This window comes from Leptonychotes weddellii, chromosome 4, assembly GCF_054177405.1.
Source record: "Leptonychotes weddellii isolate Sample4059 chromosome 4, ASM5417740v2, whole genome shotgun sequence".
NCBI lineage: Eukaryota > Metazoa > Chordata > Mammalia > Carnivora > Phocidae > Leptonychotes > Leptonychotes weddellii.
This window is the reverse complement of record NC_138372.1, coordinates 86,958,873-86,977,806: the sequence shown is the minus strand read 5'-3', so window position 1 is coordinate 86,977,806 and position 18,934 is coordinate 86,958,873. Positions and strand designations below refer to the sequence as shown.

The following is an 18,934-nucleotide window of genomic DNA, read 5'->3' as shown; positions in this document are numbered from 1 at the left end:
TATCAGCCCAGAGGACAATCCATTCTCCTTCCTTTGGAGGACACAGTAAAGGCTAACTCCTGGAAGTCCCAGGTAAGTGCCACTTTATCCATTAGGTAGATCAGAACTTAGGAGAGCTAATCAGTCTCTGTCTTTCATTTTGTGTTTACCTCCCCAGGTAAATTGAGGTAGAAAAATCTGTTATTTACAGGGGAGATAACAGGAAAGCTCTTATAGGTCTTTGATTCTTTGATTCAAGAGCACAGATCCTGAAGTGACTGAGATGTCAGCAAATGGTATGTTTGCATACCAATTAATCTCCAAAAATTTAAAAGTTCCTGATATTCTGATCATTTAAAAATGTATTACTTTAGGGCGCCTGGGTGGCTCCGTCGTTAAACGTCTGCCTTCGGCTCAGGTCATGATCCCAGGGTGCTGGGATTGAGTCCCACATCGGGCTCCCTGCTCGGCAGGAAGCCTGCTTCTCCCTCTCCCACTCCCCCTGCTTGTGTTCCTGCTCTCGCTATCTCTCTCTCTGTCAAATAAATAAATAAAAATCTAAAAAAAAAAAAAAAAGTATTACTTTAGAGATTTCTGTTAAGTGTTGGTGTTGAAATCTGTTACTTATTCTAAAAATGCTGGGTCATATAATCTCTGATTACTTTCCCAAATATCTCATGCAACTAAGAAAACCACTGTAAAATAAATGTCAGAGGGTTTTCTTTTTAAAGAACAAAATTACAATAATAACAATAATTTGTTCTAATCTAAATGACAGCAGTCTCTGAGCACTGCGGCTGCTTGTTTTATCACTGGGTGGCCACATTTACATGACTTTTTGTCAGAAATCTTTTCATAACCAGACATTAGGCCCAATTTGGGGTGATTTGAAAGACAGGTTGGCTTGGGAATAAGCATGCTAAAGTTAGTAGTGAGGTTTTATCAGGGTTCCTTAGTCCACATTATTCCTCAACTGCCACAAGTACAAATCTGAAGTAATAATAAACAATTTCTTACTTTAGGGCAAAGTAACTCCTGGGAAATTCATTCATTTAGTCTATATTCAAAGAAAATCTATATTCATTGTACTGAATCAGACTTGATTGCTGCCTTATAATATGTAATTTAGTGGGAGACTATTATACACTAGACTGTATGCTCCAAGGTCAGGTTTGGGGTCTGTTTCAAGTACCACTTTATACCCAAGTACAGCAGTGTCTGTCTCATGATAGGTACTCAATAAATATTGGTTGGATGTATAAATGTATGAACAGATATGTACATGATGTTCCTTTTCGAATATGTGTGTACTACATTCTTTGACAAACACATTGTTGATTACAGTTGCAGTAACATTTCAGTATCAGCCATTGATAACTCAGATTTTAGTAGGTCCTGTGGAAACAGTTGATTTTTACTTTTTTTTTTTTTAAAGATTTTATTTATTTATTTGAGAGAGAGAGAATGAGAGACAGAGAACATGAGAGGGAAGAGGGTCAGAGGGAGAAGCAGACCCCCACCTGAGGCAGGGAGCCCGATGTGGGACTTGATCCCGGGACTCCAGGACCATGACCTGAGCCGAAGGCAGTCGCTTAACCAACTGAGCCACCCAGGCACCCTTTAATTTTTACTTCTTGTAATCAGTCTGTGGCCTTGAGGTTAATAACACTGGCTGGGGAGAAAGGAAGAATGTAAGAAAGAGGGATATTTAAGTCACCATCCTGAAGTTGTATTTAGAGGTTTTACTTCAAATGGGCTATTCTGAAGACAAGTACAAAGTATGTGTGTATTCTTTTTTTCTTGGCAAATGCTAATTCAAAAATAGGAAGCAAAGCTATGTTACCACGTTATTTGAGATATCCTTTATCCTAAATTTTTTTCTCCTTATCCTAAAGTTTTTCCGTTTCTTTTTTCAAACTTTTAGTTGCCAATTATGGCATTATAATACATAAGTAGAAAGGAAGAAAGATATGATAAGGATCTTAGGAATAAGAAAATCCAAGTATTGTTTGGATTCTAAACACTGTCTTTGTGGCCTTGGTTATGTTTGGACTTAACTTTTTCATCTGTAAAATAGAGGGAGTTGAGTTAAATTATTTCTAAAACATCCTCCAGTTTGAATTTTCTGTGATTTCATCTGACAAGCAAACTCTCCCCTTTGCCATCCTTGTTGTATACGGAATGCTCAATTTTTTCCGGTTTTTTTTTTAAATCACTTACCACAGATGCTTAAAATAAAAAGCTCTCTATATAGAATGCCTGCCCTTTTTTTTCTCCAAGTAGTCATGGCACCACTTAAAAATTATAAAATATATCTAAATAAAGATATAAAGAAAATAAATACCACTCTATAACCCCACTATTGAGTTATAATCTTCTATTACTTCAGTGCCCATATTTTTATGCATATTTATTTAAAAAATAAAATTGTGATCACGTTGTACTTAGTGTTTTGAAACCTGAATTCTTTACCTAATAATACACCATAAAGATTTCCTCACATTCTTTTTTTTTTTTTTAAAGATTTTATTTATTTATTCATGAGAGACAGAGAGAGAGAGAGAGAGAAGCAGAGGGAGAAGCAGGCTCCTTGAGCCCGATGTGGGACTCGATCCCAGGACTCCGGGATCATGACCTGAGCCGAAGGCAGACGCCCAACCGTCTGAGCCACCCAGGCGCCCCTCCTCACATTCTTCTAAAGCATAATACTTTTTCATGCTGCATTTGCAATCCACTATTAAATACTACAATTTAACTCATCTATTGTTAGACATCTAGGTTATTTATAATCTGTGTGATAAATAATATTGTAGTGAACAAATTTTTACAAGGGTAAGTGGTTATTTCCTAAGAACAATTTTTTATAACTAGAGATATTCCTCCTAGTAATTTATGCGTGCTCCAGATACCCTGGAGGTTATAAAACAGGTTTTATAATTTACAGAAAAACCCTTGAGGTCGTAGGCTTTACAATTCAATATCCATATCTGATTGTCAATATCCATATTTGATTATTACTGAATATTTTTGTTTTGTTTTGGTCATTTGCATTTCTTTTTTTTTTTTGGTTGTCTACTCCATTACTTTGTTCATTTTTCTACTTGTTCACTTTTTTTTCTTGAAGACACCTCAAATTCCTCATTATTTTTTATGTTGCCCTGCAGATTCAGGGAGATTCAAAGTTGTTTTTGTTTTTGTTTTTTTTTAAGATTTTATTCATTTATTTGACAGAAAGAGACACAGCGAGAGAGGGAACACAAGCAGGGGGAGTGGGAGAGGGAGAAGCAGGCTCCCGGCCGAGCAGGGAGCTCGATGCGGGGCTCGATCCCAGGACCCTGGGATCATGACCTGAGCCGAAGCCAGATGCCCAACGACCGAGCCACCCAGGCGCCCCTCAAAGTTGTTTTTGGAGATAATAATCGCCCTAATTATGGTCCCAGACCAAAACTTCAATTCATATCTTTTTTTTTTTTTTTTACCGTTTTCCTCTGGCCTATCCACAAATCACTTTATGATTTCATTTTGCTTTTTAAATCTCAAGCCTATCAGTCATTTTAGGGCTCTATTCTGGAGCACCTTTTCCAACAACATTTTAATAATGAAGTATTTTGAATAAAATACTAAGACTTCATTAATTTTATGCATTGAACATTAATAAATCTTAAACACTGGTAGGCCAATATTGGATAAACTGGCAGAAAGTTAATGCATTGTAGGTATTTTATTTTATTTATTTTAAAGATTTTATTTATTTATTTGACAGAGAGAGACACAGCGAGAGAGGGAACACAAGCAGGGGGAGTGGGAGAGGGAGAAGCAGGCTCCCGGCCGAGCAGGGAGCCCAATGCGGGGCTCGATCCCAGGACCCTGGGATCATGACCTGAGCCAAAGGCAGATGCTTACTGACTGAGCCACCCAGGCGACCCTGCAGGTATTTGATTTTAAATGTACAACTTATTACAAAATATGTATCAAAATTATGGCAGCAAAAGATTTAAATTCAGGTATGTACTTATAATTCATCACATTCTGTGGGGGGACTAGCTAGGTAAATAAACAGGCAAACACCTTGGAAGTGGCTACCTTCACCAGAACTTTAAAAAAAACACAAAACAGTAGCCTTCAGTGACCTTAACAAATGTGGTGCTCTTTAGAGCCTTTAGAAGAAATACTAAGCTAGAGACACTGGAAAGACACAGAAACCCCTTGCTGTGCTCTGACTTACTGGCTGAGCAGGTTATTGTTGATAGTTGATCATTCAAAAGAACAAATTATAACTCACTGCCCATGTACAGAATAACAAAGCACATCTTCACATAACTTACTGTCCCTTTACCTTTTTCTGAGCCTGTTATCTATTCTTTTCTCAATATATATCATTCTTTTTAAATTTCTGTTTTGGGTTGTTTCATGTGTATAACTGTTTTTAGAATTTGTTTTTTTAGAAAAGACAAAGCTTTGTGATAACTTTTTGATTTGTTATAAACACTGTCCTTATTGACTTTAAGGATATCACTTTAAGGTCTTTTCTGGGGCATCCTGTTTTTTAACAATTTAATATTGAAATGTCTTGGTTATGATACTGAAATTAATCTAATGTACCAAAAGAACAATAACGCTTAGAACCTGTTAAGTGAAAAAAGAGGGACAGAATAGTATATGCCGTATACCATTATATATTAAAAAAGTGTGTATTTTTATATACGTAGAATATATGCAGGATACAAAATAACAAAATGTTACTATTAATATTGGCTTACTCTGAGGAGGTGTGATGAATGGCTGGGTAACAGGGGTGCAAGATTTCCTTTTCACTGTATATTCCTTGAACCTTAAAAATTTTGTTCCATGTACAGGAATTAACAATTTAAAAATAGAATTTAGTTATCAAAATCTTATTACATATAGTAGGCATTCATAAACATGGAATGAAAGAATAAATGAATAAATGAATTAAGTAAAATGAATCAATGTCTTAAACTTACACTAAAGCCTTGTGGTGTTATGTGCCCAGACTGCAGCAAACTTTAAGGCTGTAAATGGTCAATATCTGTAAATCTTCAGAAATGGCAGAATTGTGACATTGCCAAGAAAAGAGCTTTGGTTGATAGAACAGCATTTTTATAAGTGGTTCTAGGCTAGTCCTTTAAAAATTCCTAAGTAATAAAGCCAGATTATCCTCCATCCCCCAAATCTGTGAAAGAATTACCACTCATTGGCAAAAACACCTCTTATGGTCTAGAAGAAAATGCAGTAACTCTATTGTTAATAAGTCAGGTCCCAAGCTTGTCTAGTGGCAGTTTTATCAACCTTTCACTCACTGCTTAACAGTGAAATTTCATAATTGCATGAGACTAAATGGCTATTTATTTATTTTGGAGGGGGGAGAAGGGGAAGATGGAGAGGGAGAATCTTAAGCAGGCTCCACGCCCAGCACAGAGCCTGACACAGGGGCCGATCACATGACCCCCAAGACCACGACCTGAGCCAAAAATCAAGAGTTGGAGGCTTAACAGACTGAGCCACCCAGGTACCGTTACTAAATGGCTTTTTATTTTTATTTATTTATTTATTTATTTATTTATTTATTTATTAGAGAGAGAGAGGGGGAGAGAGAAAGAGCAGGGGGAGGGAGAAGCAGACTCTCCACTTAGCAGGGAGCCCAAAGTGGCCCTAGATCCCAGGACCCTGGGATCATGACCTGAGCCAAAGGCAGATGGTCAGCCAACTGAGCCACCCAGGTGCCCCTAAATGGCTTTTAAAAACAGAAATAGACTGAATTGGAGAAAAAACTATTGTTACTTTGTTATATTTCTTTTTTTTTAAAGATTTTATTTATTTATTTGAGAGAGAGTCAGAGAGAGAGAGCACGAGAGGGAGGAGTGGGAGAGGGAGAAGCAGACTCCCCGCTGAGCAGGGAGCCCGATGCGGGACTCGATCCCGGGACTCCAGGATCATGACCTGAGCCGAAGGCAGTCGCTTAACCAACTGAGCCACCCAGGCGCCCCTCTTTGTTATATTTCTAAATGGAACAATCCATTACTCTTTATTACAAGGAAGTTTCATATACAGATGGTCCCCAACTTAGGATGGTTCGACTTACACTTTTTTGACTATACATGGTGTAAAAGCGATACATTCAGTAGAAACAATACTTTGAATTTTGATCTTTTCCACGACTAGTGATATGTATGCAGTATGATCCTCTCTCATGATGCTGCGCAGGGACAGTGAGCTGCAGCTTCATCAGCCATGTGATCACGAGGGTAAACAACCCCTACACTTACAATCATTCTGTACCTGCAGTCATTCTATTTCTCACTTTTAGTATTCAATTAACTGCATGAGATATGCAACATTTTATTATAAAATAGACTTGTGCTAGATGATTTTGTCCAACTGTAGGCTAAGATAAGCGTTCTGAGCCCGTTTAAGGTAGGTTAGAGGTATTAAATGCATTTTTTATTTACAATATTTTCAACTTACAATAGGTTTATTGGCATGTAACCTCATCATAAGTCCAGGAAGATCTGTATCTCTGTACATTTGCTGAGGAAGTTGGTCCTGATATTTTTCTGAAAAATAATAAAAGGTAGGAAAGACTTCAAATGAATTATGTTTATTGTATCTCTTAACTTCAGTGAAGGTAATCAAGAGTTTACACTAAGTGCAAAGTTACTTTGGCTTTGTTTATTGCCTTATGTGCTAAGATAAGCAGACCAGCAACCTACTGTGTATTTAGGTCAAACCTTACGGACAAGCATGGATCTAAAAAGTGACAGTTTCTTGGAATCAAAATGAAAAAGGGATGACAGTGGAATTCTAGCTATTCTTGTTGGGGAGATGAAGGCTGAATTGTGGAATTCACTATAGCACACAGATTCTTAAAGAGTTTTGCCAAAAAAATAAAGACAACTGGATAAAAGTGGTTTTACATTGAGCAACTCTATGTAAAATGCTTACAACAGTGTCTGGCACCATAGATTGGCTTTGTAAATGTTAACTGCTATTTATCATCATCATTATTATAATGACACTTACCACTTCAAAATAGTCAAAAGGTTTTATTAGCCATGCTGTACCTTTATATAAAGCAATCTGTAGGATACCAAGAGAAGAAACAGTCCCTGTTTGTAAGAAGTTTATAGTGATACATTTTGAAGGAATAGGAAGTTAAATTGTTAAAGAAAAAAATGTTTAGTTTCTTTGAGGCAGCATCTTTTGCTAGTTTAGCTGGAGTCCTGCATCAAAGGCTGAGAAAAGTTCATAGCTCCTTCTTTCCCAAACAAGTTAAAAACAGAGATCACTAATATTTAAAATAAACAGAAACAAATTACAGTAGTAATTTATTGCTTTTCAACAATGCCAGTGTCATAAAATCTATCTAAACCAAACTCCATATAGGTCTTGAATACAAGAATCAAAATTCTCAGGGAAGTAAGGCACTTAAAGTGGGAGTCTATAATCTTTTTTTTTTTTTTTTCCCCTGACAAGGGTAGAATGCCGAGAGGAAAAGGCCAGGAGGAAGACTGCCTAGAGACCTGGGTACATGGAACTGTCCTTAGTCTTCATGTATGTATACTTCCATTTTTGAACACTTTTATTTTTGGATACCTTCCAGTCTATGAAAAGAAAGGGGAAGAAAAAAACAGAAAAAAGAAAAGAAAAGGAAGAAGAATAAAAGGAACTGTACTACAGCTGTACTGGATAATCGAAAGGTAGGAAATGTTCTTCAGTGAGTTAAAACTGTCTTGCAATCTCTCTGAAAAGGAGTAGGCAAAAATCTTTTTGAAAAGAAAGCCTTAATTTCTAGTAGAGACTGTCCTGGAAAGGTTAACTTCCCAAATTGACAGGAAGGCGCACCAAACCCTAACACATAATTTAAACTTCCCTCCGACATACAGTAGAAAATCTATCCTTGAGGCATTAGGCCTTTCTTATTTACCTTAAAATATACCCTGTCCCTCACACACCCCAGCTTTCTCTTCTCAGGTGGAAATTAAGGAGAAATTTAATTTGCTTTGCTAACCTGAGGAAAAGTTTTCTACATGGAGAATGTATAAATTAGATCACAACATGTTTATACAGCTATCCGATACTGTTAAGATAATTCCTGAATTCTGCAGCTTTTGTGTTAATAGTGGACAATACATGAGGGCTTTGGAATACCTGAATTTTAAAATATAAAGACTGCATACATGTTTGCCTGAGGTCCTTAATACTTGAGAGGATCCACTAAGAGCCCTTCCCACAGATTGGTAAGACTTATGAATATGTTTAAAAAAATTAAGAGAGATCTAGGTCTTCCAGAGGAGATAGAGCAAGACATGGAGTTTAATTCTCAAACCAATGCTTTTCCCAAAATAATCATGTACCCTCATAAAGGAAATAGGAAATGAAACATTACATTCAATTTGGATGAGGAGGTGGCCTTCCTAAGCAATTTATTCAAGTATAAACAATAATTATGTAGAAAGAATCTGGTTATAAATATAATTATGAAACCTTATTAATTCACACTAATCAGTGGGGAATATAAATTGCATTATGAAGAGGTTTGAATTATATAATAGAATTACTAAAACTACTCCCTTGTTAGTCTATCTGCCTCTCTTTCATCTCCAGGTTGTCCTGTACACAGCTTACTAGGTAGAAAGAAGAAGTGTTTTCTATGAAGAAGAAACAGTATGTACAAAGGCTGAATGGTCAGGGTTAGGAATTTGAAACAACCCCGCATATTCTGCCTCTTATTATCCTCCTCATCACTATCCTTCCCTATGACCTGAGGATTTTGAACAAAATAAAATGAAAATAGCCTAGCCTTTAGCACAGGCTGAGTTAAGCAGGCCTAGGTTTAAATCTCAGCTTTAAAGGACTTATAAGCTAAAAATAGCTTAGCGACGTATCTGTAAGTTTGGGGAGATGGGATGGGATTTCCCTAGGTTCTTGGTAGAAAAACCTTTGTTTAGGTGCATGGTTGCAGTGATGAAGAGTTCTCCCCAATAACTCTTGGAATCCATCTCTCTCTCATTCCACTGGATTCTGTAAGTGGGCTTGGTTGCCAACACAGCCTGAATCATGTACTCCCATGTTATGGTTGAAGCACATCTTGGCTGTTTCATGAATAATGTGGTCTCACACCTGGGTTGGTCAAAGGAATGACTAGTGGACCACAGGGGTTATACAAGATGGAGTTAGAAAGCTTCCAGATTGGGGCGCCTGGGTGGCTCAGTTGGTTAAGTGACTGCCTTCGGCTCAGGTCATGATCCCAGAGTCCTGGGATCGAGCCCTGCATTGGGATCCTTGCTCAGGGGAAAGCCTGCTTCTCCCTCTCCCTGCTACTCCGCCTGCTTGTGCTCTCTCTGTCAAATAAATAAATAAAAAATCTTAAAAAAAAAAAAAAGTCTTCCAGATTAACTTTTCATTGGAAACAGGAGCAAAACCCCCTGTTTTTCTAGCCTGTCTGGGCCTGATAGAACATGAGATGAAGGCAGTGTATGTAGTTCTCTACTTGGATGGCTACCCTGATGAGTGTTACCTGTTTGCAATTTATGTCTTTGTGCCTCTCACTAACTTCCTGTGGCATTTAACTTTTCGATTCTGGTTCCCACTGCTGTGGCTAAGGCGAGTATACATAAGACGACATAATGAGGTGTGTGTGCATGGTGGGGATGAGGGAGTGGTAAAAACTATGACTGCCTCAGAATAGTGTATTCTGAGCTTGGTGAGATTTACTCTACTTCTGGCCCTGAGGTACTAAGTAGACTAGCAGTCCCGGAGGTTGGTAGCATAGTACAAAGGGTATTCCCCTACTACAAGATTTTCCAGTTTCTTTCCTGCTACCAGATTGGAGGTGGTAAACAGGGGAGGGTATATTTGTAAACCTAGAAGATTTAAAGAGGGCCCTGCCAAAGCAGGAGAGAGTTAAAGCCCTCAGTCTGAGACCATGAGTTTGAAGACACGAGAGAGAAAAGAACTTGTCTATAAGCAGTTAGCTTGGAATCTGAAGCTGAAGGCTGTCCATTTCAAAGGATGTAGTGGGCCGTTTCAGTCACTGTGGCCATGATGACCAAAATGGAACCATGGGCCTGAGATGAGAAAATTGTGGAAATTGTCAGGAAGTCCACTGGATCTCTTAAATGTGAATCCTGATCTGCCAAAGGTGACATTAAAAGGAGAATCTCCATAGAGGGAGGAGACTGCCAAATGTTGTTACTAAGACTCTTGTTCTGACATTAAACTTTCCCTTGGGCATGTTACATAAATTATCACCAACACCATGAAGAAGATTGGGGGTGGGTAGCACTTCCCTTTTGGCCTGCCCTTTTTTTTTTTTTTTTTTTTAAAGATTTTATTATTTTAAGAGAGAGAGAATGGGTGCCCGAGATGGGGGGGGAGGGACAAAGGGACAGAATCTTCAAGCAGACTCCACGCTCAGTGCTGAGGCCCACGTAGGGCTGGATCTCACAACCCTGAGATCATGACCTGAGATGAAATCAAGAGTCAGATGCCTAACCAACTGAGCCACCCAGGTACCCTCCCTTTTTGCCCGCTTCTTGAATAGCGCAGCAGAGCCCAAGCTGGAACAAACTAGGTGCTGCAATATATATTTTCCCCCCCTCCCTAACTGCCTGTCCCTTCCTCATTCTCTAACCCCCACACAATTTTCTGTCATTGTTGTTTTCCCCTTTATGCTGATTAAAAATAAAGTATTAGGAGTTTAAAGAATTCTATTTTCTTTTGTATTACTGAATAATGTATGATGTAGAAATGTCAAGCAAACATGTACTGTAGTTAGTGCTATAAAGGGAAGGGCTTCATGAAGCACATTTGAAACATCTGAACTCTGAGGCCTAGAAGGGTATTTTCACATACTGCTCCACTCCCTATTATCTTATACCGGGCTGATTAACTTTTCCTAGTCCTTGAAGACTTCCCAGTTTGAACCTGTGATTCAGATTAAACTTGACTAAAATTCAGGGATAAGCAGAATAATGCACCAAAAAACAGACTTACAAAACATGAGTATTTACCTTCCCTCTTGGGTCTCTAGGAAAGCCTCTTGGCCTGCCTCCTACTAGGCAACTCTGTGGCAAAGGCCATTTCCCTCATATCAGTAAGGAGGCCCCTCAACATTTTTTAACTCCTCTAAGTTCAAACCCTGAAAAGGTAAATCCACAAGTGCCCCTTCTACCTGTTCTATGTTCCAAGTTTTTTTGTGTGTGTGAGGACCTTCTTCCTCTATGATTGGTTGATAATGAGAATGTCTTATTTAAGGAAACCATTCCACCCTACTCAAAGGGGGTATAACCTTATTCTATGGCCGTAAAAGTAATCCTATCAGAGTACAACAGGCATAACATCTGAACTAATGGTTTGTATAAAAGGTAAGCTGGGGGAAGGGAGGAGGCTTCACTCTTATTAATACACAGCTCAAAAGTGGGGTTGGTAGCCCCTGGACCTCACTTGGGTACAGGCGTCATAGATATTGTACGGCATGGGGCACTGTGGCAGATTCATGGTTCTTACAAGTCACCACAGATTGAATTCAAGCTTTATTTCAGCCTCTCTTGTTCACCAGTGCGGCAGCCTCAAGGTCCAGTTAGAACACCCAGGTCTGGCTACCCAGACAGGGGGATACATAAAGCTAGTCATTATGACCTAAGAGGTCTCCTTCATTGCATGCACCACTCTTCTGAGTCACATCAGGCTTGAGGTACAGCTGTTCTGGAGTTCCAACTGCCTGTTGCTGCTGCTGAGTAGGGGCTATAGGGTCCACGTTCTCACAATGAAAGATCTCCCAGCATGGAATACGGGCGCCAGGACACCCAGAACTTCCTGGAATACACGTGATCTTAAAATGAAGTTTAAAAAACATGTCTCAATACCTCCACCCCCAACTTGGTGCCTAGAAGTGCCTTATGAACACAAAAAGTGAGCACAACTATCCCAAATTCAGATAAGCAGGGAGTAGTTCCCTGCAGTGCATTTTCTGGTTGCGAAGGCAGATTTCGTGGCCAACAGCTTTTGTCAGGATTGTTTAGCCCTACGAGGGATATAAGGAAACTAGAACAGGATTTTCCTAAGTCAAGTCGGCCTTCAAACTCTAGGGATTAATCGCCTATGGTATTAATAGTTATAAATGACAATTTCTGCTCATGTATTTTTTGTGAGAACGAAATGATAAATACTTCCTGATGATTCCAGAAAATATTGATTGTGTGACTTTAAGCAAGTTACTTAACCTTTTGTATCTGTGTCTGTCTGTAAACTGGGGATTATAACAGTACTTAGTTCATAGCATTTTTATGAGTAGTACATGAGTTAATATGTATAAAGTGCTTAGATCAATGCCTGACATATAGTAAGCACTCCCTAAATCCTAGCTATCATCAATTTATCACTATTATTTCCAATCTCCACCCCATCTGCCTAGAATACTAAAGATGGGAAAGAAGGGAGGGAAGGAAGGAGGGAGAAAAAGTAAAAGGAAGGAAGGAGCTTAGGGTTAGCCAGGGTGAAGGAGGTTAGACAGGTCTGGCAAATATGTAGAACCATGCCTAGAAGGAATGCTTGCCAGGAAAGAACCTAATTAATGATATGGGTTAAAAAGAGCAGACGCCAAAACCGTCTCTGTGCTGGCAGAAATAAGAAGCAGGACACAAGCTTTATCAGACCAGGAAGGGAGGGAGCGTATGGGAACTGTACTGCCATATACAAACAGAGCCTCAGGCAGTTTGGTTGAAACAAACTGAATGAGAGGATAAACAGGTCAAAAGGAATACTCTTGGTACTTGTTACCCATATGTATTGTTTTGTGACCTTTAAAGTCTTTAAGTCTTTTAAGACCTTAAAGTCTTTAAGCATTAGCGCGAGTTTATCATAATTTTTTAGGTCCCCCCCAAATTTTGGGGTTTAATCTCAATTTCAGACAATTATTAAAAAACAATATAAACGTCCCTTACTATCAAAGCCATTGCAAATATTAAAAAACACAGTAAACAATTAGTACATGTGTAATTACAATTAGTACATGTGTGCTAGTAAATGTAGGACAGTATGATTCCTTGAAAAACACATATTTATTCACAAAAAAATTCTCAAAGACTCAAAGAAGTAGAAAAGCAAATCTTTGGCCACCAAAACTACCAAACACACAAAAAGTCAGTAGTTGGATATAATCATTCTATCATTCTTGACTAATCTGTCACGTTGAGGAAATTTTTATTGAGAGCAATTTTGTTTTCTACCAAATTGCTGAGGCGCTCTTCATATGTGGCAGTTTGTTTTGACTGTTTTAACCAAATCATCTCTTGCCAGCAGAGAGCCAAAGAAGCCAACTGATTAGGATGCCAAACTGCAGGCTGGTGAGATAAGTGAAGGGTCAAAACAGAGCGAGAGGTGCCAAGGAAAAATGGGGAGAGCTCAGGGCAAGGCTTGAAACACATACATCTCACCAACACTGAGTCAGTCTTCCTTCAAAGGGTAGCAAATTCATCTTAGATCCAGACTTGGCCCTTAGGATGCAGCAAGACTACACTGACATATAACATAAAATTAGAGAAGATGTTCTGAACGAAAGAGTTCTCTATTATTATTTTTAAAGATATTATTTTTTTTTTAAGATTATTTCTTTGAGAGAGCGCATGCACGCACACAAGCAGGAGAGCGAGGGAGAATCTCAAGCAGATTCCATGCTGAGCGCAGAGCTGACGCAGGGCTCGATCTCATGACCCGACCCAAAACCAAGAGTTGGACACTTAACTGACTGCACCACCCAGGCACCCCAGGATTTTATTTTTAAGTAATCTCTACGCCCAACATGAGGCCCAAACTCACCACCCAGAGATCAAGAGTCACATGCTCCACCAACTGAGCCAGCCAGGTGCCCCAAGAGTTTTCTACTTTAAAGAATGTTTTTTAGCATTGACATTATCTTCTTTATGCTAGGTATTTGCTTAGACTTTTTTTCATACATGGTACAAAAGCAAATTTCAAATTTCATTTTCCATATTCTCCTTTGACTTCTTATAAATTTTAAGTGGGGAAGTATTCTTAATCAATAATCAATAAAGTATTACTGTATTTTTAAAAAACCCCTTCCTGCTCTGTTTGGTGTTAGTGAAATGAGGATAATAGCATCTTCCGCCACAGAAATGATGGAATAATTAAGGGAATGTAAGTGAAGTATTTGAATTCCAAAGAAAATACACTCTAATTTTATTATTTTCCTTTTCTAGATAAATGGGTAACTTACTCAGCTTAAATAGTAACTAATTGTTATGAATTTTCAAACTTGTTGCATTTGTATTTCTCATCCCATTACTAATTTCTGAGGTTAAAACTCTTACCTTAAAACCTTCAGAAGTTTTGCTCACTTAACAAGCTTGCCAACAGCAGATTACCCATGCATCATCCAGTCTATCAGCCTTTAAAACAGGAAAGTGAATTTGGGGAATTCCATGCTAAAGCCGAAAGCCACTAAAGAACATTATGCCTTTTCTGGTTTTGATGTAATGATTTTTTTTTTTTTTTAAAGATTTTATTTATTTATTTGAGACAGAGAGAATGAGAGGGAGGAGGGTCAGAGGGAGAAGCAGACTCCCTGCCGAGCAGGGAGCCCGATGCGGGACTTGATCCCGGGACTCCAGGATCATGACCTGAGCCGAAGGCAGTCGCTTAACCAACTGAGCCACCCAGGCGCCCCTGATGTAATGATTTTTAAAGACTCCATGATGAAATGCTTTTATGTTTTTGTTTTTTTAAAAGATTTTATTTATTTATTTGACAGAGAGAGAGACAGCGAGAGAGGGAACACAAGTAGGGGGAGTGGGAGAGGGAGAGGGAGAGGCAGGCTTCCTGCTGAGCAGGGAGCTCGATGTGGGGCTCGATCCCAGGATCCTGGGATGACCTGAGCCGAAGGCAGACGTTCAACCGAGCCACCTAGGCACCCCTAAAAGGCTTTTATCTTAAAAACTGCACTTAGGGAGTGCCTGGGTGGCTCAGTCTGCTGAGCGACCAACTCTTGATTTCGCCTCAGGTCATGATCTCAGTGTCCTGGGATCCAGCCCATGTCCCTCATCGCAGAGCCAGCTTGTCCCTCTCCCTCTGTTCCTCCCCTCCTCACCCTTGCTGGCACCTGCGCTCTTTCTCTTTCCCAATCAATCAATCAATAAAATAAAATCTTAAGAAAAAAAAGACAGCCTTTCAAAAACAAACAAACCCCAAAAAAAACAAACAAAAAAACCACAACTTGGTACCACAGAAGAACCTAGAGGCTGGAGATCTGGTTCTTCTGGTCATGCCATTTATTAGATGACTAGCCTTAGAAAAGTTAGCTTCTCTGGGCCTTAATTTCTATTCTGTAAAACCTCCTCTCAGCTCTAAATTTCTGATCCTGTGCTTACTAGTTTATTTCTTCAGTGTCTCATGGATTAATCAGGAAGAAATCTAGAGAAAAGCAAGAATTTTACCTGTATCATTTCATCAGTTTTGCCAGCTCACCCATCCTATTTCTACTTTTAAGCTGAGAACCTTTCCCTTGCTTGTGATCTTTCCCTCTTATGCACTTTATGAACAAATTATAATATTAATCACAAACACCTGTAGAGTGCTTTCCAAGTTTTATCAACCCCTTCTGCAAATACTCTGATTATTATCACAACACCTCAAGCTGGTATGTATTATCTTCAGTTTACCTGGCTGGCCCAGAAGAGTTCAATGAATTAATTGTCCAAAGTAACACAGATAATAAGTTATGGGAACAAGTCTTCTGATTCCAAAGTCTATACTCTTTTCACAACACTACAGTTCCTGCTAGGAGCAGATCCAGATTTTGTGGAGCCTGAGGTGTATACAATTTTGGTGGACATTTTCAAGAAAAGGAATACAAAATTATAATAAAGCACTAACATGATCCTGTGAACACATTGTTAGGGCCCCTTTCAGGGCCCTGGAAGCGGTCTATTCAAGTGCTTTTAGAATTATCTTTAGGATTCAGTTTCATGGTTTTCCATGGTTATACAATTATTTAATGCTCACTATATGCCAGACACTTAAGTAAAATACTATTTTTATTACCATTAAAACCCTATGAGGTAGGTACTATCCCCATTTTACAGAGCAGAGAATGAGGCTTGGAGAGTAAAATAATTTGCCTAGGGATACAGAGCTTTTAAGTGCAAAGTATCAAAATTGGAACTGAGACCTGGCTCCTGGGTTGGTATTATAAACCTACCCCACACTGTTCCTACATAAGCCTTCTTTTCGGGTTTCCTGGGAATCAACTTATTCTACCACTTCCCACTACATTCTATAGTTCTGGACCTGATAAGCTCATGTCTGAACCAGTCCCATTTTTCTCCCTAACTCAGTTCTCCTACCATCTACCATGAAAGCTGCTACCACCCTAACAATCCTAAAGCCCTGCGGTTCTAAATCCTGGCCACTGGGGTGGCCTGAATTGCCTTAATTCTCTGCATTTATCAAAAGTGAAAAGCAGTTACTGCTCATATGCGGTGCTTGGCCATAGATTCTGTACTGTCTTCTGAGGTGCTGAACTATCACTGAAAACTTTGTGTGAAACAGAGGCAGAGTGGGTGAAGGGAAAGCAACATTTACATCTCAGAACCTGATTTCTCAGTCCCCACTCCTCAATCTTAGTTCTTCATTTGCAAGACAAAATCTTAAGGCCAACCTCACAAGGCTGTGAGAATTAAGGGCAGAGAGGGCAGGGTTGGGGCCAACAGCAAGTGGTCATCAAATATTGGTTGATTTCTTCTGCCTGACTCAACCCTCCAAAGAACTTGTAAACTCATTGAAGGTAGGGGCCTTCATACATTTTTGGTATTTCCCAAAAGCTAACATAAGAGACACCTCATGATTATTCAAGCAGATCACTTAAAATGATACACTTCCAGTGTCTGGACTTGCTCAAGAATTTACAATGGCTCTTAGAACAAAATCAGACTCTGAAGTCTGACTTTGGATGTTGGTCACTTACTCTGTGACCTCTGGAAAGTTACCTAACCTCTCTGAGCCTCAAGCCCCTTATTTGTAAAATGTTAATAATAGTTACCTACCTCATAAGGTTATGAGAATAATTCAGGTGAACTGCTAAGTATATAATCAGTCCCTCAGAACTGCTAGCTCTAATTATATCCTGTCCCGAACATTCAGTGTCCAGAAAAACTTGGCCTCTGCATTCTCGTTTCTCCATGTTTCCAACATACACACCTCCCTAGGGACCAGTCTCACCACCCTCTGACCTGCTCTTCTTTCCCGACTTTTGTGTTTAACACTCAGCATTCATCAAATGCCACAGGGGAGACTCTGTATTAAGAAAGTTCCATCACGTCTCTCATCAAAAGCACCAAAAGTGCCCAGGAGGTTGGTTCTACTACTGTTGCCATTTTAGAGAACAGGAAACAGGCCCTGAGGGTTTGAGTGACTTCCCCGAGTTCACCGAACTCTGCGGAGGCCACAGCCCGCGCTCTCACCGCCCGCCCCTTCGGCCTCTTCCCGGGCCCGAGGTGGCCCCACGTCCATTCACACCCTGCCCAGTCCCTCCTCTTCCAGTCGCTTTCCTGCTCCTACGCGCGCCCGTCGCCCCCCACACCTGAGTCAGGCCCCCGGGGGTACGCCCCATCCGTCCTTGGCGGCTTTTCCCTTTTCTCTGCCAGAGACTGAGGGGGAGGCCGGCGCCGATGTCCTGCACGCGCGTAGGTCACCGCGAACTCCTTGGACAAGGGACCGGAGGGGCGAGCTCCGCAGAGGAGCACAGCAGCGGTGTGGCCGCCGCATATCGGGGGCGCGTAGCGCGGGTCGTGCCGGGCCGCCGGTCACGTGGCGGGGAGGGGGCGCCGGCGCGCGCCAGGGCGCGGGCGGGCGCGCGCGCCTGAGAGCGTGTGGAGGCGCGAGTCGCGGTTCGGGCGTATGTATGGGGGGGGAGGGGGCGGCGGCCGGGAGGGCCGACTCCGCCCCATGTGCGCATGCTCCGGCCCCGGAGGATTATAAGGCAGCCCCGCGCGCCCGGCCCGACAAAGTGCTGGCGAGCTGCGACGTGACCTGCCGGCCGCGTGTGTGCCCGAGAGAGCGAACGAGGTAGCTGGCGAAGGACGCGACCGGGACCCTGGGCCCTGCGGGACTCCAGCTGTGTCACGTACACGCTTGGCGGCGCGAACCGCGCATAACGGTTAGTTGGGTAACGGCCGGCGGCGGCGCTGGGCGCGGACCCCGCGGTTCCCCTGCCTCCCTGGTGGGTAGGAGGGAGCCTCGGGGGGCGCAGACCTGGGTCTCGCGGGAGGGAGGCGGCCGCTTAGCCCCGGAGCGTGGCGTTGGGGAAGGAGACCTTGAGGCGATGGGGACAGCGCCTCGCCCCGCCGAGCTGCGGCCCCGTGGTCAGGTGCGGGCCACCGGCCTGGCCGGGGAGTTGGGTTTGGGTGCCGGTGACCTTGCGCAAGTAGCTTTTCCCCTAGCGTTCAGGAGTCTCCTCAAGAGATGCTTTTGATTTGGAAAAGGGACGACGTGGGGCTGGTTCACGTGGTGCCTCCCCGCTCTCCTGGCCGCGTTCTGCTCCGAGGGAAGGGACTCGGGGCGGGAGTTATTTTGGACTCGTGGCATGCCCGCCCCAACCTCGGCCAGCCAATCCTTGCCCCACCTGGTGACTTGCGAGAGTGGTTTGGGGAGCCGCAGCCCCCGCAGCCAAGACGTGACTGCAGGGTTCGCGCGGACTTTGCGGAGGGAACAGTGCAGCTGGCCGACTCCGGGACTGGTGCTGACGGGGACTCTTTGTCATTCAACCTGTGGCTGCCGAACATCGACTGCAGCGCCCTCGCGCTCCTGGTCTTGAAGGCGGCCTTGTGGGGAGGAATCTGAAGGATAGCGTTACACTTGGTCAGATGCACTCGTTTTGTTCCAAGTGCATCCTTTTTTTCCACGTGCATTTTAAGCATTT

General features: G+C 41.5%; 2 long non-coding RNA genes across 6 annotated transcripts in view; one reads left to right on the top strand and one right to left on the bottom strand.

The window, feature by feature from the left end:
• LOC115936585 (uncharacterized) overlaps positions 1-10,712 on the top strand; it is a 19,577-nt gene extending 8,865 nt beyond the window's left edge. For 2 of the 4 annotated variants that reach the window (XR_014144088.1, XR_014144087.1), the window contains exons 3-6: positions 7-72; positions 6,471-6,571; positions 7,474-7,697; positions 8,605-10,712. This is a non-coding gene — a long non-coding RNA (uncharacterized LOC115936585). Of the gene's footprint in view, positions 1-6; positions 73-3,735; positions 3,911-6,470; positions 6,572-7,473; positions 7,698-8,604 lie in introns of those variants that run through there. The other 2 variants (XR_014144090.1, XR_014144089.1) reach the window with 2 other exon arrangements.
• Positions 1-17,851, bottom strand: part of LOC145720862 (uncharacterized) — a 26,430-nt gene extending 8,579 nt beyond the window's left edge. The window contains exon 1 of one of the 2 annotated variants that reach the window (XR_014144091.1): positions 17,597-17,851. This is a non-coding gene — a long non-coding RNA (uncharacterized LOC145720862). Of the gene's footprint in view, positions 1-4,739; positions 5,789-17,596 lie in introns of those variants that run through there. The other variant, XR_014144093.1, reaches the window with a different exon arrangement.
• Positions 17,852-18,934: the final 1,083 nt, after the last annotated feature.